Genomic DNA, 24,948 nt, shown 5'->3' with positions numbered 1-24,948 from the left:
AATGATTATTTATATATGTTTGTTTATGTGTTAAATTCCAGGCTTTGGCCACTTGTTTTTGCTAAGCATACATACACAATTGCTACCAATGTGTAAATGGGTCAACAAGTGACATCACATATCCATCTTATTTAACACTAGAATTACCAGAGCCTACGAAAAAATTCGTAAATCCGTCCCACCTTAAATCGCTTCTTAAAATCGTTCACAGCTCTCCATCTGCGTCTTTTGTCATCTAAATGTGCTGATAAAATCAGGCTGCAAGATGCCGGCTATTCCATCCCCCCACCAACTTAGAACGTGCACAAACTTCTCCCAGCTCATGCCTTGATTGATTTTCTGGGAGTGAAGTGGAGTTTTAGAGTGGAAATAATAGATTGTTGTTTGGAACACACTAATCTGTGTAAACACATTGTTAAAACAGAAAAGTTTTTTATATTCTAGTAGTAGATGACAAAATGTAGGTATAAACTATATAATGTATGAAGCCTGAATTCCAAATAAAAGAAACACTTTCACAAATGGTACAACTCTAACACAACAATTGCGCTTTTATTCAAAAATATAACTGCAGAAACAAAAAGCCGCCTTAACGTGTGACATTGACAGCCGTTCATTATGATTGCCTGCGTGGCGATTGATTTCCTGACTGGGAATCAAAAGGTCACGAGTTCGATCCTGCACCACTCTGTTTTGAGAAGTAAACTGCCCTTAGTCTTACTATTTTAGAATAAAAACATACATTTGATTTCTGTCTGTAACAGCCTGTGTAATTTATGATACTTGTAAAGGTTAGCTTTGGTTTTTTTTTTTTTTTTTAGTCAGTTTTATTATCTCAGCCGCGAGCCCAAACACACCCCACCTCCGCATCTGACACTGCTGTTTTCACATAGATGTGCTATAACAGAGGTAAACTCAGCTCCCTTCTACATTGGAGCAAGAATCCACATAACATTGCTTGCATACTAAAGTGTCAGCAGGTACTTTTCGTGGCATTACACACATTTTTGAGCATGCCCTCTGCACACTACTTGTGACTTTAGGCCTTAGGAAGTAAGTAAATAAATAAAGGTAAATCGTGCCATAAAATGATTTCCTCAAAACGTCACATATATTTGTCTCTTTCTTTTTTTAAAATGTGCATTGATCACCGTCAGCATGTTGTAGCACACAGCATCTGGCATTTGTGCGATGATGTTTTCACATATATTGTCTCTTTCTTTCAGGTGTGTAACAGAAACCACAGCATAGAGAGAAATGCAGTATTATTGGAAAACGAATAGCGTCCAATCAGCTGTAAAAGTATGGCATTTCTAAATGTTTGCTTTTTTTCAGTCTGATTCTCTCAGTCAGACTGTATATTTGTCTCTTGCACGTAAGAACATGCAGGTGGCCACATGCTGTGTGCTATAACATGCTGGCGGTGATCAACGCACATTTTTAAAAAAGAAAGAGACAAATATATGTGACGTTTTGAAGAAATCTTTTTATGACACGATTTACCTTTATTTATTTACTTACTTCCTGAAGCCTAAAGTCACAAGTAGTGTGCAGAGGGCATGCTCAAAAATGTGTGTAATGCCACGAAAGGTGCCTGCTGACACTTTAGTATGCAAGCAATGGTATGTGCATTCTTGCTCTGACGTAGAAGGGAGCTGAGTTTACCTCTGTTATAGCGCATCTATGTGAAAACAGCAGTGTCAGATGCGGGGGTGGGGTGTGTTTGGGCTTGTGAACGCGGTTGAGATAATAAAACTGACTAAAAAAAAAACAAAGCTAACCTTTACAAGTATCATAAATTACACCGGCTGTTACAGACTGAAATCAAATGTATGTTTTTATTCTAAAACAGTAAGACTAAGAGCAGTTTACTTCTCAAAACAGATTGGTGCAGGATCGAACTCGCAACCTTTTGATTCCCAGTCGGAAGCTGATTCTATTGCGCCACGGAGGTAGTCATAATAAATGGGTCTCAATGTCGCATGTTAAGGCGGCTTTTTGTTTCTGCAGTTATATTTTTGAATAAAAGCGCAATTGTTGTGTTAGATTTGTACCTTTTGTGAAAGTATTTATTTGATATTTGGACTTCAGGCTTCATACATTATATAGTTTATGCCTACATTTTGTCATCTACTACTAGAATATAAAAAAACGTTTTTGTTTTAACAATGTGTTTACACAGATTACTGTAGAAACGGAAAAGACATGAAATGCGTGTGCTCCAAACAACGATCTATTATTTCCACTCTAAAACTCCACTTCACTCCCAGAAAATCAATCAAGGCATTAGCTGGGAGAAGTTTGTGCACGTTCTAAGTCGGTGGGGGGATGGAATAGCCGGCTGCGTGCAGCCTGATTTTATCAGCACATTTAGATGACAAAAGACGCTGGTGGAGAGCTGTGAACGATTTTAAGAAGCGATTTAAGGTGGGACGGATTTACGAGTTTTTTCGTAGGCTCTGGTAATTATAGTGTTAAACTTGTTTAACCAAGAAGATCAAATGCCTAATTGTCTAAACTTTGTTATAAGTGGAAATCTAGATAAACAGGAAGAAGAATTTTGTTGAGAACAAATAAAACAATAGAGTTTTGGTCAATTTTTTAAAAAAATTTCTAACTTTGTGTTTGTTTTCAGCTTCTCAATAGATGTTTGAAAAATGATTTCTCTGGTATAAACTTCTCCTTTTATTTTCACTATGACTTTTCCCCAATGTTGAAATAATCTTTGATACTCAAATATAATCACTGTTTGATCTAAAATTTCTCATTTTTGGATCAATTAGATAGTTCACAACACTGGTAAATCTAAACAGAACTGAACACATTGGCTAAATCTGATTGATCTAATCAGCATTGAAAGACTCCCATTTTACATTTGCTGTGGACAGCAAAGAACTTTCAAAACATAAAGAACATGTTACCTAGGACATACCATGAAGAATGCTTTGCTTAATTAGAAAAAATAAAAACTGGTTCCTCATCAACATTTTGCTTTGAGAAGGGGCATGACTTGTGGTAAATGCTCAAGGTACTCAATTCAGAAGCCATTAATTCATGTGTTTTAGCTTTTGAACTGAAGACCCTTCCCCCTCATATGGTGTCCATTTTAGGACATCTTCATTTTTCATTTCTCTAGTCATCAAATATCAGTATGACTTCTATATCATGTATCAGTAGTTACTCATCACTCCTCAGGAACCGTTGATGATAGGAAAAGCAATTTTGATCTGTTTACAAGTATGCAAAAGCAGACACAGTTGTGAGGTGTAAATCCACTTCCTGTTTCATAATTATGACATAATTTATTTGACTCACAAGATAATTTCTCGTACGTTCGGGTTATTATGTCATATATAGTATACAGTGAGTACGGAAAGTATTCAGACCCCCTTCAATTTTTCACTCTTTGTTATATTGCAGCCATTTGCTAAAATCATTTACATTTGTTTTCCTCATTAATGTACACACAGCACCCCATATTGACAGACAAAAAAAAGAATTTTTGAAATTGTTGCAGATTTATTAAAAAAGAAAACTGAAATATCACATGGTCCTAAGTATTCAGACCCTTTGCTGTGACACTCATATATTTAACTCAGGTGCTTTCCATTTCTTCTGATCATCCTTGAGATCACCTTCATTTGAGTCCAGCTGTGTTTGATTATACTGATTGGACTTGATTAGGAAAGCCACACACCTGTCTATATAAGACCTTACAGCTCACAATGCATGTCAGAGCAAATGAGAATAATGAGGTCAAAGGAACTGCCTGAAGAGCTCAGAGACAGAATTATGGCAAGGCACAGATCTGGCCAAGGTTACAAAAAAATTTCTGCTGCACTTAAGGTTCCCAAGAGTACAGTGGCCTCCATAATCCTTAAATGGAAGACATTTGGGACGACCAGAACCCTTCCTAGAGCTGGCCGTCCGGAGCCTTGGTGAGAGAGGTAAAAGAAGAACCCAAAGATCACTTTGGCTGATCTCCAGAGATGCAGTCAGGAGATCGGAGAAAGTTGTAGAAAGTCAACCATCACTGCAGCAGAGTGGCCTGTCGGAAGCATCTCCTCAGTGCAAGACACATGACAGCCCGCATGGAGTTTGCTAAAAGACACCTGAAGGACTCTGAGATGGTGAGAAATAAGATTCTCTGGTCTGATGAGACCAAGATAGAACTTTTTGGCCTTAATTCTAAGCAGTATGTGTGGAGACAACCAGGCACTGCTCATCACTTGTCCAATACAGTCCCCACAGTGAAGCATGGCGGTGGCAGCATCATGCTGTGGGGGTGTTTTTCAGCTGCAGAGACAGGACGACTGTTTGCAATCGAGGGAAAGATGAATGCGGCCAAGTACAGGGATATCCTGGACAAAAACCTTCTCCAGAGTGCTAAGGACCTCAGACTGGGCCGAAGGTTTACCTTCCAAAAAGACAATGACCCTAAGCACACAGCTAAAATAACGAAGGAGTGGCTTCACAACAACTCTGTGACTGTTCTTGAATGGCCCAGCCAGAACCCTGACTTAAACCCAATTGAGCATCTCTGGAGAGACCTAAAAATGGCTGTCCATCAACGTTTACCATCTAACCTGACAGAACTGGATAGGATCTGCAAGGAGGAATGGCACAGGATCCCCAAATCCAGGTGTGAAAAACTTATTACATCTTTCCCAAGAAGACTCATAGCTGTATTAGCTCAAAAGGGTGCTTCTACTAAATACTGATCAAAGGGTCTGAATACTTAGGACCATGTGATATTTTAGTTTTTCTTTTTTAATAAATCTGCAACAATTTCAAAAATTCTTTTTTTTCTGTCAATATGGGGTGCTGTGTGTACATTAATGAGGAAAAAAATTAATTTAAATGATTTTAGCAAATGGCTACAATATAACAAAGAGTGAAAAATTGAAGGGGGTCTGAATACTTTCCGTACCCACTGTATACTATCTTGTACGAACAACTTATCACCTCATATGTATGAGATAAAATTACATTAAAAAAGCAAGCAACATGTGGTTCAGGATTACAGTAGTTAATTATGCAAGGGTTAGTGTGCTTGGATTCTTTGTGACTCATTAGGGAAGTAATCAAATTGAAGTCACCATGTCTCTTGCTGTAATAATGAAGCTTCTTGTAGGGTTACTACCCAAAGATTTATTATATTAGTGCACATTATACAGTTCAGTGGGGGGGGGCAGCAACACTGGTCAGCCATGGTCAGGAAGTAAGCCAATTGCTGGATACACACACGCATTTACAAAGGTATCGGTTTAAACTCAGCAGTCAGGTTAGGGGGATTGTTTGAAAAAAGGGGAGAAACTGAAGAAAGCCCAAAGAGAGAACATGAAAATTATACACATAGAGTGCACATGCGAGTCAAGAGGAATCTGGAGAAATGAGATGGCAGAGCAAATAACATCAGCAAGGTGTGGAAAGCGATGGTCTTGCACCCTATCCAGGATGGGTTGCATGTTTCACTCAGTGCTGCTAGGAAAGACTGCAAGCACACACACACACACTCTGTACTGGCATAACTGGTTTTGGAAAATTAACAAATGTCCCAATTCATTATGTTCATGACATGTGCAATATATTTGCCTGTGGGAAGTATTCTTTTAATTGCTATATTTGTAATGATAATTGCTTATCGATAAATTGCACGGTTCTGAATATTTTAATCCTACACCCACTCATCCATTTACTCAACCCTCATGAATAAGTTATATAGCATCAAAGAGCAGGAGTGCATTTAGGCAGCAGAGAGTGAAAGGAGGAACCAGTCCTGGATGGGGCATCAATTATTACAGGGCAAGAACCCATTGAAGGGCATGTACACAAAGAAAATGTTATAATTGATAGAAACCATCATTTTCATGTGAATTATGTGTCCTATTTTTAATGTGTGCCAATTTTTCTAGAAGTAAATCTTTTTTGCCAAAAATACATGCATTTCACATAGTATGAGCAAACTACTGGATAACTGGCATGTGGAATATGACAACACAAGAGTAACAAGTGATTTTTTTTGATCTTTTTGAAAACATGACATTAAAATTTTTCTTTCATCTATACAAAATATATGCAGTAAGTAACATATACAAAATACCATTTTAGGCAATTTTAGGCATTTTAAGCAATTTTTTAACTTTAGTAATTAGAAATTCATTTAGACATCATTGATCAATTTATCAGGTAAAATTACTATAATGGATGGACATGCATTTTGTCTGGGGTGAAAAACAATATCTTACCCATTCAGGGACAAAGACTAATGTATTAACTTAGGGTGCTTGTGTACCAAAGACAATTCATTCACCAGTACAAGGCAGCAGTGCTTCTCTGGCATGATCCCAACGTTGGACACCAACAGGTTTGCGTAGGACCTGTAGTTCTGAAGTGCAGCCCTGTTGGAGTCCATGGGTGCAGAAGACCTTCCTGTTGCCTCCATTGTAAATTGCCAATTGCCAGTGTGGGCAAGGTATTTTTTAAATTTATAGGAAACATTAGACTTTCAAACATAATTTCACATGGTAAATACATATATACCATGTTTGTGAGGAAATAACTTTGACTTGAAAAATACCAAATGCACCCTTTAAAAATACTGTCAAACATTCACTAACCCATATGTAATCATGCATGCAGAGCCTCCAAACTCAGCATGTAGACCAATAATACAAATATTATAACTCTATTTGGACATGATTAGTTTTACACAAGAAAATTTTAGTTTTAGTCCTGTGTGAATCACTTATGTCAATATGTTTTTACAGACTGCTCCTTCGTGTTTAGTAAAGATTACAGAGCCTTTTACATATATAAAATGTCTGAAAAAATAATCCCAGGTTAAACTAGTCCCATGTGAATCGACATGTCTGTTATTTGAGCCGCTACACAGTGAATTCAAGGCAAGGTAATGTTCAGTTCACTGCTGTTTAACTTGCTAATTATTAATCAGTATGAAACTTTAGTGTTATGTGACCTAATTGGCATCTGACAGCATATGTATTGCCCTAATGTATGTATTAGCAATGTGTCTGCAGTGTTGCTGCACAGTATGATCTTGCCAGTATATTTTGTTTATTTAAATAACTAGTACAAGTCTTAAAGTAGTCAACGTTTACATTGTCAGTTGTTGGGAAAAGCTGAGGAGATGCCAGATTAAAAAGACAGGCATTGGGGCTCATGAATGTTTTAATCCTGCCTTGAATTTTAACCTCGTTTTTAGTTGCTTATTTAATTGGATTTTAACCTCCACATTTCACTTTGCTTTTATGGATTATTTATTGATTGAACATCTTGCACTGCAGTTTGTACACTGTCTGGTTTATAATAAAAGCACTGAACACTTTGCATCAACCCCTTGCTGACTGTGTGTGTCCTCATTTGCCTAGATCATCTCAGTTTATGACTATCGATGGGGTTCCTGGAAGTAACTAGGGAGTGTGGATGCAACCTGGACTATCACAGGCTGTATTCATACATTTAGGCCATCTCAAATACATGAGTTAATCACTGGAGATTTACAGATAAGTTCTGTCTTAAAGGGGCTTTTAGATAGACAATAGTGTTGAAACAACCATCTGACCAAACACCACCACTGAAATCAAATGTATTGTGCTAAATTTAATTACATATGTATGATCTATAGCAGGTGGAACAGTGGTGGAGTGGTAGTGTTGCTGCCATGCAGTGAGGAGACCACAGTTTGAACTATTCTCTAAAATAATTGGAGGGGACTTTAAATCAGACACCAAGATGTCAGCAGCTTATCGCATACATGAATTGAGTGCCCCAAAACCTAGAAGCCTTATTGTTGGTTTCAACAAACAACAATCTAAAGTAAATTTGATGTCGCTTCTCAGACTGAAACAAGAGATATTTGAAAATAACCGCATTTGTATTTTCCCTGATTTCTCACCTTCAACAACTGGTAAATGTGACACATTTTATATCATTAAGCAGCGCTTATGCAAAGAGGAAATCAGATACAGCCTCCTGTATTCTGCTAAATTCAGAGTGGATGTTCAAGGCAAGTTCTACATTTTAAGTTTTCCAGATGAAACAAAGAGCTAAGAAAACTGATCCCAACATTCATTGAAATACAATCATGAGTCACATAGTTTCCTGGCAAGGCAAAGAAGATTTTACCTGCAATTTGGTCCATTCCCAATGAGACTTTTGCCATAATCATACATTCTATTTCCTTCTCGGCTACTTTTACGTTTTAATTACAATCATAATTATAACTTTTTTTTTGCCAAAGGGGACTGTTTAACATCACACCCTTGGTTTATTGTACAGTATTACGATTGTACTATCATAAGTTAGGATTAGGATAGGATTGTATATTCTATTAGGATTGTACTTTCATACGTTATCTGCTTCACTGGGTTTATTCTTTTGATACTGTTTAAGATTATATTCTAGGTTTACAGTATTTGGTCTGTATTACCAACAGATTTCTCTACTTTAATCTTTTTACACTGCTGTTGGGGGGCATGTTTTGTTTTGGACTTGCTCTGTGTCTAGGCATGTCAGAGGATTGAGACTTTGTGAAGTGCGGTGTAGCCTCACTTGAGGAGGCAAAATAGGGGGCAGTTTAGAAAGATAGCAAGGTATTTCTACTCTATTCTTTTTACCTCTACAATTGTAAATGCAAACACAACTATAGGATTCATAGACATAACTCCCGGCAAAACTGAAAATTAAGGTTAAAGTTATCTTATGTAATAATGTACCACCTTATTTTAAGACTATAAAATGTCAACAAAGGTTCAAAAGCAATGTGTCTACGACCAGGGAACATTGTCAGCTGGAATGTCAAAGGTATCAATCATGAATTAAAGAGAAAGAAAGCATTCTCTCACCTAACAGGTCTAAACACTAAGACAGTATTTTTACAGGAGACTCAATGAATAAGCAAGAATCAGTTTCAGTTGCAAAGACATTGGACTAGCCAAATGTTTCACTCCATCTAAAAAGAAAACCAGAGGTGTGGGAATCTTAATGCACAGAACAATTTCATTTGTAGTATCAGATGTAGTATGTGATCTTGAAGGGTGATATGTGATGGTGATGGGTAATTTATTTAATTGTAAAGTAATTTTGATAAATATCTATGCACCCAATGTGGAAGATAGAGACTTTGTCCAAAATGTATTTGCATTCATTCATAATGTGAACACTCATAAAACTATAATGGCCCGGGCATTAATTCTGCTTTAAATCCAGACCTGGATAGGTCTTCAGCTACAGTGGCAAGAACATCTAACACTGCAAAAACAATTACACAGTTTGCAATAGATCATAACTTATGGAGATTTCTAAATCCAGAGCATTTTCCTTTTTCTCACCACTACATCATTGCCACTCAAGAATTTACTATTTCTTTACAGATAACAATTTTTTGCCCATGATCAAATCTTGGCAAAAAATTACAGCACTATTGTTAGTTCCAACCAAACCTCTCTGATCATGGAGCTCAAATCACTATGCTCGATATACTCATCTCACAGCTGGCGTCTCAAACTTCTGTTATTAGCTGACAAGATCTATATAGAATTTAGGTCCAAACTAATTGATTATTTTTTAAGAGACAAATGCATTCTCAGAGGTCTCTGCAGGAATACTCTGGGAAAATCTGAAGGCATTTTTAAGAGGACAGATTATTTCATACAAGGTGTCCAAGTTAATCAGTGAAATTACCAAAACAGATCAAGAATGAGCCAGGTTTCCAAATGAGGCACTTCATAGGGAAAGACAGGCTTTGCAATCAGAATTTAACCTCTTGACAACAAAAGAAATGGAACAACTCATTTGTAAATTGCGACATCATTACTAGGCTAATAAAATATTAGCTCAACAAGTTCGCAATGCAATATCAGTAATTATCAACACAGACTGAGAAAAAAATCATTGGCCATAAAAATATAAAGCACACATTTAGAGAGTACTATAAGTCCTTATATTCTACTAAGTATAAAGAAGACAAGACACAATGTAATGCGTTTTTTGATGACAGATACCACAGCTAAATTTTCTCAGTGCAGTGGACTGGATAAACCTCTGACACTCTCAGAATTACTAGATGCTATAAACTCACTTCAGAGTGGGAAAGCAGCAGGCTATGATGGCCACCCTGCTGAATTTTATAAAAAAAATTAATTTATGTTATGTCCCCTATTATTAGCAACATTTATAGAAGCTAGGAACAATAAAATTCTACCTCAATATTTTTGCCATTTTCTAGCTAGAAGGAGTGAAAAAGTGATTCCTTCAGTACTATCACAAGATCAAACCAGATTTATTAAAGGCAGACACTTAGCTTCCAATCTTCAATGCCTGTTTACTATTTAATATTCACCTGTACAGTCTAACACGCTGGAGATCTTGTTATCTTTGGATGCAGAAAAAACATTTGATATGGTTAAATGGGACTACCTATTCAGCACATTGCACAAATTTGGGTTTGGCCCCAACATAAGAGCATGGATCAAACTACTGTACACCAGTACAGAAGCTTCAGTTTGTATTAACAACATTATGTTAGACTACTTTAAATTAGAACATGGTACTAAATAAGGATGCCCTCTGTCACCGATGCTCTTTGCAACTACCATTGAACCATTGGCGCTTCACTTTTGAAATGCATGTGAAATAAACAGGATTAGCAGAGAAGGACTTGAACAGATAATATCACTATATGTAGATATGGTACTGTATATATAAGACCCACAAAATCCCATGCCTTTAGTAATAACAACACAAGCAAAATTTCAAAAGATATCTGGACTCAAAATTAATTTGGATAAAAGCGTGCTTTTTCCAGTGAACTCTCTAGCCCATAACATCAGATTGGACACCTTCCCTTTTATCACGGCAGATCAGTTTAAATACCTAGGAGTAAACATCACAAGCAAATATAAAGCTCTGTTTAAACGAGAAGTGCATAGATGGTCTACCCTCCATCTCATTTTAGCAGGGAGAATCAACACTGTAAAGATAAATATACTTCCCAAGCTTCTTTTTCTATACCAAAGCATCCCCATATACATAAACAAATCATTTTTTTTTTTAAAAATCAGATGCAGTCAGTCAGTCAGTCATTATCCAACCCGCTATATCCTAACAGAGGGTCACGGGGATTTGCTGGAGACAATCCCAGCCAACACAGGGTGCAAAGCAGGAACAAATCTCGGGCAGGGTGCCAGCCCCCCAAAGGACACACACACACACACACACCCACACACCAAGCACACACTAGGGACAATTTAGGATCGCCAATCATAACCTCATTTACTTGAAATTCAAAACATCAACCCTACAAAGACCTAAAGCAGAAGGGGACATGGCACTATATAACTTTCAATTTTATTACTGGGTGACTATATATAAGCTATAAAAACCTGAATATTGACACAAACAGATGAACACACACAAGCTTGGTCTGCAAAAGAAATGAAATCCTGCAGTAGTTCTTTATATTCCTTGCTTTGTACCCTAGTAAATGCAAGTTATGGTCAATAAACTAACAACCATTCATTCACTCAGAATATGGAACCAAAGTAGGAAGCACTTCTAGATAGAGAAGCTTTTACCTGTTGTACCTCTGTGTGACGATGTGGGTTCGGCTCCACACTCTTTTTGGGAGCACTTGAACCCAACACCGTCGATAATGTCAAAGAGTGAGCTAGTCAGTGGAGGCAACAATTGAGCAAGGGGATGGTAAAAAATGTGAAAAAGTGTTTTTATTTAAAAGAGTCAACAATCAAAAACAAAGTGTTCAAATAAATAAAGTGCAGTGAGTCCCATAATCTTCATTAAATAAATAATCGATAAAAGAAATCGTGGAGGTTAAAACCAATAAATAGAAACGTCCTCTAAAAACAACGAGGTAAAATAGTACAGGAAGTAATATTTTAACAATCAAAAGCCCGGTGTCTTCTGCTTCCATGGCGACTCCCCTGCTCTCTACAGGAGAGTCGCCTACCTGCAGGATCAGCTGCCCTTCAATCAGGTCCGGTAGCCCTTCGACCCTTGGCTTCATCAGGCTCCCAACCAGACCAAAACTTGGGTTATTTCCCAGCGGCCAAGGCGCTCACGCTGGGACTACCCCAGCCCAAAGCCTTCTCGACTCCCGCTCATTCTACAGTCAAGTCGATTCCTCCACTGGTCACTCCAGCTACTTAGTTGCTCAGCTGGACCGACCGCTTTCTCAGCCCCACTGAGTTTCGGCCAAACATTCCCCTCATGGGCTCGCCTCCCAGCAGCCTGCTTTCTCCCTCGCTCGCTCTTCCGTACCGCCACTCTCTCTCTTACTTCCTGCTTTCTTTAGCAACCTCCTTCCGTTTTGTTCTTTTTTTCGTCTTTTTCTTCCCCCCTCCAACTGACTCGCGCTTCTTTTATACAGTGAGGGGCCATAGCAGCTGCAGCACATTAGCTACGGGAACAATCACGGATGTGGGCAGTTCCTCACCTGTGCACTTGGGGAGAAACGGCCACACCACAGATCGCCCCGTGACCCAGCGCCCCCTTGAGCCGCCGCGAGAGCAGTGATTATCTATTTAAAACTGAAACGGCCTTTCTTAAACAAACTGTGGACCCACAACACCACACTCTGTATGATAACCACCTTTATCCACCCACTCAAACTCACAAAGATTTAATGTTTGGAAAACATACAGAATTAAATCATTTACAGATCTGTAAATACATAATGTCTTTGCATCCTATAAACAATTAAACTTCAAATTTAACTTCCCATCAACACATTTTTTCCACTACTTTCAAATTAGAAACATTGCTAAATGGAATCTGCCCAATTTTCATCACCTCCCACCGATTTCTATTCCAGGAGAAATACTGATCAGTCTTAAAGACTCAGACAGCCTTTCTATAATATATAAAACCATTTTAAAGTCCCTTCCTTGCAAAGATCCCAGAGTACAGTGGGAAAAGGATCTCTTACTCAACATTTCAGAAAAGGAATGGAAGGAAGCCATGCACAGAATTCACTCTAGCCCCATATGCATACAATTATTCAACTTAAAATCTTTTATTTACCACATCTTTCTCATTTAAAATTGTACATAATATTTCCAGGGTAAGAGCCAATCTGCGAACGTTGCAATTATGCTCCAGCCTCACTGGGCCACATGTTTTGGGCCTGCAACAAATTAACATCATTCTTGACCAAAATCTTCAAATGCCTATCAGACAGCCTAGGTGTCACAATCACTCCTAACGCACTAACAGCTGTGTTTGATGTACTCCCAGTTGGGCTTAAAGTGGAGAAGGACAAATAAACTGTAATTACCTTTACCTCACTACTAGCACGTAGACTTATCTTGCTCAACTGGAAGAATCAAAGCCTACCTCTTTTAAGTCAGTTGGTAATTGATGCTATATACTATTTGAAATTGGAAAAAATCATATTCTCACTTACAGGATTTATTCAAAACTTTTTTTAAAAATCTGGCAGGATCTAATCAATAACAGTTTAGAATAAGCATTTATTGCTTTGAATAAAATCATTTAAATAAAAGAAATAAATGTGGTTCATGTAAGTTATGCATGGATAGTTTATGCATGGATTCAAACAATGAATGACTGAACATATCGAATCACAGCTGTTGAACATTATAATGAAATAGACACAGTACCCTGCAGTAATCTAAAATGTGTTTTTTGCGGTTTGTGTTTTACAGGACCGGACCCTGGACATACGCAAATAGGACCCGCTTCATGGGAGGCCTGCCCTGATGGGTCTCCGCTGATGGAAGGGTATCATTGCAGGAGGCTGGGGGCCAGACCCAGCCAGGATGCCTGGGAAGACCGGGAGGCAGCTTATACGTCCCCGAGGAGAAAACCACCCTGGATAAGGAGGGGACCACGGGGACGGAGCCAGGAGACTCAAACCCATTGGGGCCCGTGGCTGCCGCCAGGGGCCGCCCCAAGCATCGTGGAACCTAGGAAACCTGCACTTCCGCCACACCTGGGCAGGTGGAGGAAGAACCTTCCAGGGAGACCCGGAGTGCTTCCAGGAAGTGCCGCCGGAAGGTCATTAGCAAGCACCTGGAGAACATCTGGGTGAATATAAAAGGGGCCGCCTTCCTACAGTCAGGGAGCTAGAGTCGGGAGCTGGAGGTGGACGAACTTCTAGTGACAGGAAGAAGGAAGGTGACCCACGGACATTGAGAGAGGCCCGTGTTGGGGGTGTTTGGTCCTGCAAGCACTGTGTGCTGTGTGGGACTTTTGGCAATAATAAACGTGTGTTATATAAAGTGCTGGTGTCTGATAGTGTTCGGACCAGTTCTCACTATATATATATATATATATATATATATATATATATATATATATACTAGCAAAATACCAATGTAATTGTGTTTTCATTGTCATGAGTGTTGCTGGCATGGCAGAAGTAGTGTGTTAAAGAAGTAATAAAAAGAAAAGGAAACATTTTAATAATAACGTAACATACGTAATCACGCAGTACATAGAAAACCAGGAAGACCTCAAAAGCGCTGAAGAAAACATGCATTATATAATTGAGAAGGCAGCGAAACAATAAGAAGCGGCGAGTGACATATACAACCATATTCATGAGTTCTGCTACTGAAACAAAGCACGATGTAAACCTACACTTTAAATTAAGTTCATAGACAGGCTGCGCTGGCGTTTGTAATTTAGTGCCTGCCCATATAAGGCCGTCCGTCAGCGGCAATCCAATAGCAAACTGCCACGGGTAAATATTCACGGGTGAAGGACTGTGCTTATGGAGAGGAAGATGAGATGGTCAGGGTGGTGTTTGACACAAACTCAGCGAAACTGCGAGAGAAAGTTTTAAGTGCCAGGACTAAGGTAACATTAAATACAGCCATGGACATAGCGAGATGGCACCAGCACAGCTGGGAACCTTCGATGCATGTACACCGAGGGCTCACGTGAACTGGCGCAGTGCACAGATAAAAGGCAACAGTTCCAAAGAGCTGAACAAAACCGAATTACACAATTGAAAAGGCAGCAAAAATATGAAGCGTCTCATACATACAAGCATATTCATAAATCCAACTACTGCGGAAACAAAGCACACGTTGGAAAACGTCAATGTCCCGCTAAAGGAAGACAGTGTAAAAAAACCCTTGCATGCAGTGTGTCAGGTCTCAGATAAAGAAGAAGACGAGCTGTTTATTGATGCAGTAAGAAACGAATCGATGAATGAAACCTGTCATCTTTACAGCGATTGACAAACACGGAATGTAACTTGAACACAACACATCCTACAAATACGAACCTGATTGAAAGAAATAATGATAATCAAATCCTTGATGACAGCAACACTCAGTAACACTCACAAAACAAATACTGTATATTGACAGTCATGTTACGTTATTTTTAAAATGTTCCCTTTTCTTTTCTAGCTTTTTAACACACTACTTCTCGCTGCGATACGCTGGTATATATATATATATATATATATATAACCCGATCTACATACTCGAATAATGGATACTTTATTAGCCATCAGTGATTGTTTTGGTAAAGCCATACTCAGTGTATTCATTAGATGAGCGGTAAAAAGTAAGGGCAAGGGAGGATGACTTATTGAGGCATGCAGGCTGTAGTCTTGCGTCAACTCTATCTGAATTGCGATCACATTTGAAAAATATATCTTTTCAAGTTCTATTTAGTCCATATGTGTCAAACTCAAGGGCAGGGCCACATCCGCCCGGTGTAATTATATCCGCCCGAGATCATTTTATATACTGTATTATTGTTATTAAAGCCGGGTATATGAAGCGCTGGTAACACAATAAACTACAGATCCCATAATGCAGCGCTTCAGCTGCCTTGCCGAACAGTTACCGCGTTAATCAAGTCTACCTTAAGATGCTGCAAGTTATTGCGAAGCTAGCTCACACGATGCTGAAGAGAAAAGTTGATTCTGAAAATAGAGCCTTTAAAACCGATGGGAGGCTGAGTATATGTTTACTGAACCCGTGTGTCTCATTTGTGGAGCTAATGTGGCTGTAATTACAGAATTTAATCTAAGACGGCACTATAAAACAAAACATCAGGGTAACCTGAAAGACCTGAATGCAATGCAGAAGATACAGAAAGCAGAAGAATTAAATAAGAATCTGACACTTCAGCGGACGTTTTACCGTGCACAATCACAAAGTGATTTCAATTGAGGCTGCTTTTATGGGAGACACAACCACTTGCCCCACTTTCCCTATTACCAAGTAATGTTAAACCAAGTCGTCACTACGGTGTTCCCAAATCGCACTGAGTTTGCACGGCGCTTTGGTGACTTTGAAGAACAAAAAGTCCGTCTACATGCGGCTCGAACCTTGTGCATGTTTGGTAGCACATATCTGTGTGAGAAGCTCTTCTCAGTGATAAAGACTAACAAAACAGCACACAGGAGTCGCCTCACTGATGAGCACCTGCAATCCATCCTGAGAATCTCCACAACACAGAACCTCACACCAAACAGAAACGAACCTGTTGCCAAAAAGATGCCAGGCGTCCAGCTCTAAAATGACATATGAGCAAAGACAACTGAATGATTTGATTTGTTATTGCTGAAAGGAACACATTTTATTTATATTTCTAGGTTTTGTTATGCAGCATGTTCATATTTGAATTTGTATAATTTTGACAGGATATATTTTTATGGAGAGCAAAATCTTTTGGGATATTTAAAATCTAAGTTTATTTGTTATAAAATATAAAATTACATAAGAGTAAAGAAATTTGAATGTTTGTTCTTTTAATGTTTACTTTATTTCTAACTTGTATAATTTAGACAGGATATATTTTTATGGAGAGCAAAATATTATAAGTTGTTTAAGGTTTGAGTTGATTTATTCAGGAATAATATTCCTGTCTGTTTTACCATTCCTACCAAAGATATTTCTGTCGACTAAATAAAAATTCCTTCTATTTAAAATTTAAATAGAACTTGAACAAATCGATAGTTCATAATATCCACGCAGACTTGCACGTAAGAGCGGGTGTCATCCGTTTTAACAAACAGCGTATTGCACTGATAACTGAAATAGCTGTGTGTGTATATATGTAGATATGTATGTATATGTATATATATGTGTATGTATGTATGTGTGTATGTATATATATATATATGTATTTGTGTGTATATACAGTATGTGTGTGTATGTATGTGTGTATGTATGTGTGTATGTATATGTATGTGTATATGCATAGATATGTATATATATATGTTTGTGTGTGTGTGTAAATATATATATATATTATATATATATATATATATATATATATATATATATATGACAACAACACTCATCACTCACAACAGTGACAAAACAATAACATTGACAATCATGTTACGCTATTTTCAAAATGTTTCCTTTTCTTTTCATTGCTTCTTTAACACACTACTTCTCGCTCAAGTAAGCTGGTATTTTGTTAGTATATATATATATATATATATATATATATACACTCACCTAAAGGATTATTAGGAACACCATACTAATACGGTGTTTGACCCCCTTTCGCCTTCAGAACTGCCTTAATTCTACGTGGCACTGATTCAACAAGGTGCTGAAAGCATTCTTTAGAAATGTTGGCCCATATTGATAGGATAGCATCTTGCAGTTGATGGAGATTTGTGGGATGCACATCCAGGGCATGAAGATCCTGTTCCACCATATCCCAAAGATGCTCTATTGGGTTGAGATCTGGTGACTGTGGGGGCCATTTTAGTACAGTGAACACATAGTCATGTTCAAGAAACCAATTGTAATGAATCGAGCTTTGTGACATGGTGCATTATCCTGCTGGAAGTAGCCATCAGAGGATGGGTACATGGTGGTCATGAAGGGATGGACATGGTCAGAAACAATGCTCAGGTAGCCCGTGGCATTTAAACGATGCCCAATTGGCACTAAGGGGCCTAAAGTGTGCCAAGAAAACATCCCCCACACCATTACACCACCACCGTCAGCCTGCACAGTGGTAACAAGGCATGATGGATCCATGTTCTCATTCTGTTTACGCCAAATTCTGACTCTACCATTTGAATGTCTCAACAGAAATCCAGACTCATCAGACCAGGCAACATTTTTCCAGTCTTCAACTGTCCAATTTTGGTGAGCTCGTGCAAATTGTAGCCTCTTTTTCCGATTTGTAGTGGAGATGAGTGGTACCCAGTGGGGTCTTCTGCTGTTGTAGCCTATCCGCCGCAAGGTTGTTTGTGTTGTGGCTTCACAAATGCTTTGCTGCATACCTCGGTTGTAACGAGTGGTTATTTCAGTCAAAGTTGCTCTTCTTTCAGCTGGAATCAGTTGGCCCATTCTCCTCTGACCTCTAGCATCAACAAGGCATTTTCGCCCACAGGACTGCCGCATACTGGATGTTTTTCCCTTTTCAATCAATCAATCAATCAATCAACATTTATTTATATAGCACATATTCATACAAAAAAATGTAGCTCAAAGTGCTTTACAAAATGAATAGAAAAATAGAAGACACAATAAAAAATAAACATAAGTCAACATTAATTAATATAGAATAAGTAAGGTCCGATGGCCAGGGTGGACAGAAAAAACAAAAAAAAAACTCCAAAAGCTGGAGAAAAAAAATAAAATATGTAGGGGTTCCAGACCATGAGACCGCCCAATTCACACCATTCTTTGTAAACCCTAGAAATGGTTGTGCGTGAAAATCCCAGTAACTGAGCAGATTGTGAAATACTCAGACCGGCACGTCTGGCACCAACAACCATGCCACGCTCAAAATAGCTTAAATCACTTTTCTTTCCCATTCTGACATTCAGTTTGGAGTTCAGGAGATTGTCTTGACCAGGACCACACCCCTAAATGCATTGAAGCAACTGCCATGTGATTGGTTGATTAGATAATTGCATTAATGAGAAATTAAACAGGTGTTCCTAATAATCATTTAGGTGAGTGTATATACACACACATATAAACATAAAAATATACATATACAGTATATATATATATATATATACACAGTACAGGCCAAAAGTTTGGACACACCTCCTCATTCAATGTGTTTTCTTTATTTTAATGACCATTTACATTGGTAGATTCTCACTGAAGGCATCAAAACTATGAATGAACACATGTGGAGTTATGTACTTAAAAAAAGGTGAAATAACTGAAAACATGTTTTATATTCTAGTTTCTTCAAAATAGCCACCCTTTGCTCTGATTACTGCTTTGCACACTCTTGGCATTCTCTCAATGAGCTTCAATAGGTAGTCACCTGAAATGGTTTTCACTTCACAGGTGTGCCTTATCAGGGTTATTTAGTGGAATTTCTTGCTTTATCAATGGGGTTGGGACCAGCAGTTGTGTTGTGCAGAAGTCAGGTTAGTTGGACGATCATTTATTTTTCAACAGGACAATGACCCCAAACACACCTCCAGGCTGTGTAAGGGCTATTTGACCTAAAAGGAGAGTGATGGAGTGCTGTAAATGGTCATGAACATAAAGAAAACACATTGAATGAGGAGGTGTGTCCAAACCTTTGGCCTGTACTGTATATATACACACACACACACATATAAACATATTGTGGTCCCCGGCCGGGGCTTGTGCCTCCTCCAGACCGTGAGGGGGCGTCCGTCCTGGATATGTTGGGGGCCTCGGGTACAGGGCTTGGAAGCCCAGCCCTGTAGGGACCCGTGGCCACCGCCAGGCGGCGCCCCGATGCCAGAATATCCCGTGTGGTCCCCGGCCGAGACGTCCAGGAGGACCAGAGAAGGGCTTGTGCCTCCTCCAGACCACAAGGGGGTGATTGCCCTGGTTGTATTGGGGGCCACGGGTAGAGGGCTTGAAAGCCCAACCCTGTAGGGGCCCGTGGCCACCGCCAGGCGGCGCCCAGGTGCCTGAGGAACCCTGGAACCCAGCACTTCCGCCACACCAGGAAGTGCTGGGGGGAAGACGACAGGGGACACCCGGACGGCTTCCGCGTGCGCAGCCGGCACTTCCACCACACAAGGGCATGTCTGCGGAGGAGTGCCGGGAAGCAGCTGGAGCCCATCCGGGTTCCCATTTAAGGGGCCGCCTCCCTCCAGTCAGTAGCGAGAGTCGGGAGGAAGCAAGACGGAGCTGGAGTGAGGACTGGAGGCGGCCAGGAAAGAAAGGCAAAAGGACTGTGTGGCCTGGACTTTGGGGGATCGGTGCTGGAGGCACTGGGGTGTGATTGCACGGTAAACTTGTAAATATTAGTATAAATAAACGGTGTGTGGTGCTTTGATGTCCGTCTGTCTGTGTCCGGGCCAGCATTCACAATATATATACACATACATATACTGTATATACATATACATACATATATATATATACACATATACAAATATATACATATATATATATATACTGTATATACACATACATACAGTACAGGCCAAAAGTTTGGACACACCTCCTCATTCAATGTGTTTTCTTTATTTTCATGACCATTTACAGCACTCAATCACTCTCCTTCTTGGTCAAATAGCCCTTACACAGCCTTGGAGGTGTGTTTGGGGTCAGTGTCCTGTTGAAAAATAAATGATCGTCCAACTAATCTGACTTCTGCACAACACAACTGCTGGTCCCAACCCCATTGATAAAGCAAGAAATTCCACTAAATAACCCTGATAAGGCACACCTGTGAAGTGAAAACCATTTCAGGTGACTACCTATTGAAGCTCATCGAGAGAATGCCAAGAGTGTGCAAAGCAGTAATCACAGCAAAGGGTGGCTATTTTGAAGAAACTAGAATATAAAACATGTTTTCAGTTATTTCACCTTTTTTTTTTAAGTACATAACTCCACATGTGTTCATTCATAGTTTTGATGCCTTCAGTGAGAATCTACCAATGTAAATGGTCATGAAAATAAAGAAAACACATTGAATGAGGAGGTGTGTCCAAACTTTTGGCCTTTACTGTATATATATATATATATATATATATATATATATATATATATATATATATATATATATATATATATATATATATATATATATACACACATATACTGTACATATATATACATATACATTTGCTTGGAATTGAAAGTGTGATTAAATGCGTTATTTTTTTTAACGCGTTATGGAGTACATGCATTGAAGCTTCTCAGCTGTGCTTGTGCTAAGAAAAGGAAACATTTTAAAAATAACGTAACATGATGGTGAATGTAATAGTTTTGTGACCGTTACTGTATGTGTGTTGCTGTTATCAAGGATTTGATTAAAATTTCTTTCAATCAGGTTCGTATTTGGACAGTTTGCACAAAACCACGCTTTTATCAAGGTAGTCTTTTGAAATGAAATTTGCCTCCGATCAGTCTTAGGAACGTGCTTTGTATCCATTATTCATAAAGCTTCAATTGGTGATCTGTCTTTCTTCGTTAACCGCATATTTTTTTTTATACGTCTCAAACCAAGGGGATGCGAGGGTAAAATGAATCGGGAAGCGTGCGTACATACTCAGTGCACCCCCTCTCATGAATCGAACCTCGGACATCGGCGCTAGAGGCAAAGCCTCTACCATTGCGCCACGGCGTGTGGTTTGTCTATTTGAGAGTATGTAGACCGGGGTATATATATACCCGCGCTTCGCAGCGGAGAAGTAGTGTAGAAAAGGGAACATTTTAAAAATAACGTAACAGGATTGTCAATATACAGTAATTGTTTTGTGAGTGTTATGAGTGTTGCTGTCATCAAGGATTTGATTATCATTATTTCTTTTAATCAGGTTCGTATTTGTAGGATGTGCTGTGTTCAAGTTACATTCCGTGTTTGTCAATCGTTGTAAAGATAACAGGTTTCATTCATCATTTCTTACTGCATCAATAAACAGCTCGTCTTCCTCTTTATCTGAGACGTGACACACTGCATGCACGGGTTTTTTTTACACTGTCTTCCTTTAGCGGGACATTGACATTATCCACCGTGTGCTTTATTTCTGCAGTAGCTGCACTTATGAATATGCTTGTATGTATCAAACGCTTCATATTTTATTGCTGCCTTCTCAATTGTGTAATTCGATTTTTGTTCAGCACTCTTTGGAATTGTTGCTTTTTTTCTGTGCACTGCGTCATTTCACGGTGTACATGCATCGAAGGTTCCCAGCTGTGCTGGTGCCATGTCGTGCTATGTCCATGGCTGTATCTAATGTTACCGAAGTCCCGGCACTTAAAACTTTCTCTCGCAGTTTCGCTGAGTTTGTGCCACACACCACCCTGACCATCTCATCTTCCTCTGCATAAGCACAGTCCTTCACCCGTGAATATTTACCCGTGGCAGTTTGCTATTGGATTGCCGCTGACGGAAAGCCTTATATGGGTAGGCACTAAATTACAAACGCCAGCGGCAGCCTGTCTATGAACTTAATTTAAAGTTTAGGTTTACATCGTGCTTTGTTTCCAAAGTAGCAGAACTCATAAATATGGTTGTATATGTCACTCGCTCGCTTCTTATTGTTTCGCTGCCTTCTCAATTATATAATGCATGTTTTCTTCAGAGCTTTTTGGGCCTCTTCCTGGTTTTCTACGCATCGTGATTACGTGGAAGGCGTGATGATGTCACACGAAACACCGCCCCCACGGGTTTCAAGCTAATCTCCATTACAGTAAATGGAGAAAAACAGCTTCCAGTTATGACCATTACGCGTAGAATTTCGATATGAAACCTGCCCAACTTTTGTAAGGAAGCTTTAAGGAATAACCCTACCAAATTTTAGCCTTCTACCTACACGGGAAGTTGGAGAATAAGTGATGAGTCAGTCAGTCAGTCAGCGAGTGAGTCAGTGAGGGCTTTGCCGTTTATTAGTATAGATATATATATATACAGTATATATATATATATATATATATATATATATAGCCTCGCGGCGGAGAAGTAGTGTGTTAAAGAAGTAATAAAAAAGAAAAGGAAATATTTTAATAATAACGTAACATGATTGACATTGTCATGAGTGTTGCTGTCATATATATGCCTGCCTGAGTAAGTCACCCTTGCTTCACTCTTACTTTTTTACCGTTCATTTAATCATGGCTAGTGGCGGAAAAATTATAAAATGGAAGGAGGATTACACTGAGTATGGCTTTACCAAAACAATTATTGATGGCTTAATCGATTATTCATAAAGCTTGAATTGGTGATCTGTTTTCTGTGTTAACCTCATATTTTTCATACTTCTTCTCAAACCAAGGGGTGCGAGGGTAAAATGCGCTGATCAATGTAATCGCTGTACCAGGAAATCATGCATTGACAAAAGTTCCCCTTTGCTTGTAATGCAAAGTGTGATTAAATGCATTATTTTTAACGTTATGGAGCACATGCATCGAAGCTTCTCAGCTGTGCTTGTGCTAAGAAAAGGAAAGATTTTAAAAATAACGTAACACGATTGTCAATGTAACATTTTGTAAGTAGTGCCTGGAGGATTCAGTGTGGAGAAACTCTAGAGACAGCATGTGTATTAACTTGTGGATTTTTCTCTTGAGTATTTGGTGGCAGTGTGACGAAGTTGCTTCGGAAGACGGCGTTAGCCGCGGAGCTCAGCTCAGAGCGAAATGAGGTAAATGGGAGGGAGATGATGACGTGACTCCCCACCCGCCTTAACTGTCAATCCCCCACAAATACAGTCTCTCGGAATTTGCATAAGCACACCCCTTCACCTGCAATTTTAACTTAGTTACAAAGTGATCAAAACTCTCGTTTATACCCTGCGTCCTCTCATTAAACTTGTATCCCGCATTACCCGTGGGCATGGGAAACGCCAGCGGACAGCCTGTCTATGAACTTAATTTAAAGTTTAGGTTTACACCTTGCTTTCTTTCCGAAGTACCAGCACTCATTAATATGGTAGTATATGTCACTCGCTCGCTTCTTATTGTTTCGCTGCCTTCTCAATTATATAATGCATGTCTTCTTCAGCGCTTTTTGGAGGTCTTCCTGGTTTTCTATGCACTGCATTGACAGTCAGTTCACGTGATTACGTGGGAGGTGTGATGATGTCACACGCCCCCCACAGCTTTCGAGCTCAACTCCATTACAGTAAATGGAGAAAAATACCTTCCAGTTATGACCATTACGTGTAGAATTTCGAAATGAAACCTGCCCAACTTTTGTAAGTAAGCTGTAAGGAATGAGCCTGCCAAATTTCAGCCTTCTACCTACACGGGAAGTTGGAGAATTAGTGATGAGTCAGTCAGTCAGTCAGTCAGTCAGTGAGGGCTTTGCCTTTTATTAGTATAGATAAATATATATATATATATATATATATATATATATATATATACATACAATAGAACCTTGGGTCATGACTGTAATTCATTCCAAAACTCTGGTCGTAACCCGATTTGGTCTTGACCCTAAGTAATTTCCCCCATAGGACTGTATGTAAATACAATTAATCTGTTCCAGACCGTACGAACTGTATGTAAATATATTTTCTTTAAAGACTTTTAAGCACAAAAATAGTTAATTATCCCACAGAACGCACAGTGTAATAGTAAACTAAATGTAAAAACATTGAATAACACTGAGACAAACACCCAGGCTCCCTGCTCAGCTGCATGCTCGCTCTCTCTTTCTCGCTTGCTCCCGCTCTCTCTCTATCCTGCACCGGCTTTCTCCTCCTGTTTCCTGCCTTCACAGTGAATGCACAGGGAGAGACTGAACACATGTGGAAATCATCGGCGCGTACAAACCGGAAGGGAAACTGGCTTGTTCATCACCCGAGTGTGTGGTCGTGAACAGATGCAAAAGTTTGGCAAACTTTTTGGTTGTAACCCGATTTGTACGTGTCCAGAGATGCTTGTGACCCGAGGTTCCACTGTATAATATATATATATATACACACTAATAAAAGGCAAAGACCTCACTGACTCACTCACTCACTCACTCATCACTAATTCTCCAACTTCCCGTGTA

General features: G+C 39.1%; 1 protein-coding gene across 1 annotated transcript in view; it reads right to left on the bottom strand.

Annotated features, from left to right (window-relative positions):
- The window catches only part of dennd2b (DENN domain containing 2B), a 419,955-nt gene that overhangs the window by 195,122 nt on the left and 199,885 nt on the right, over nt 1-24,948 (bottom strand). The gene's annotated exons all lie outside the window — the stretch shown is intronic.

This window comes from Polypterus senegalus, chromosome 1, assembly GCF_016835505.1.
Source record: "Polypterus senegalus isolate Bchr_013 chromosome 1, ASM1683550v1, whole genome shotgun sequence".
Taxonomy (NCBI): domain Eukaryota; kingdom Metazoa; phylum Chordata; class Cladistia; order Polypteriformes; family Polypteridae; genus Polypterus; species Polypterus senegalus.
Note: the sequence above shows the minus strand (reverse complement) of the source record. Positions and strands in the feature narration are given on the sequence as shown.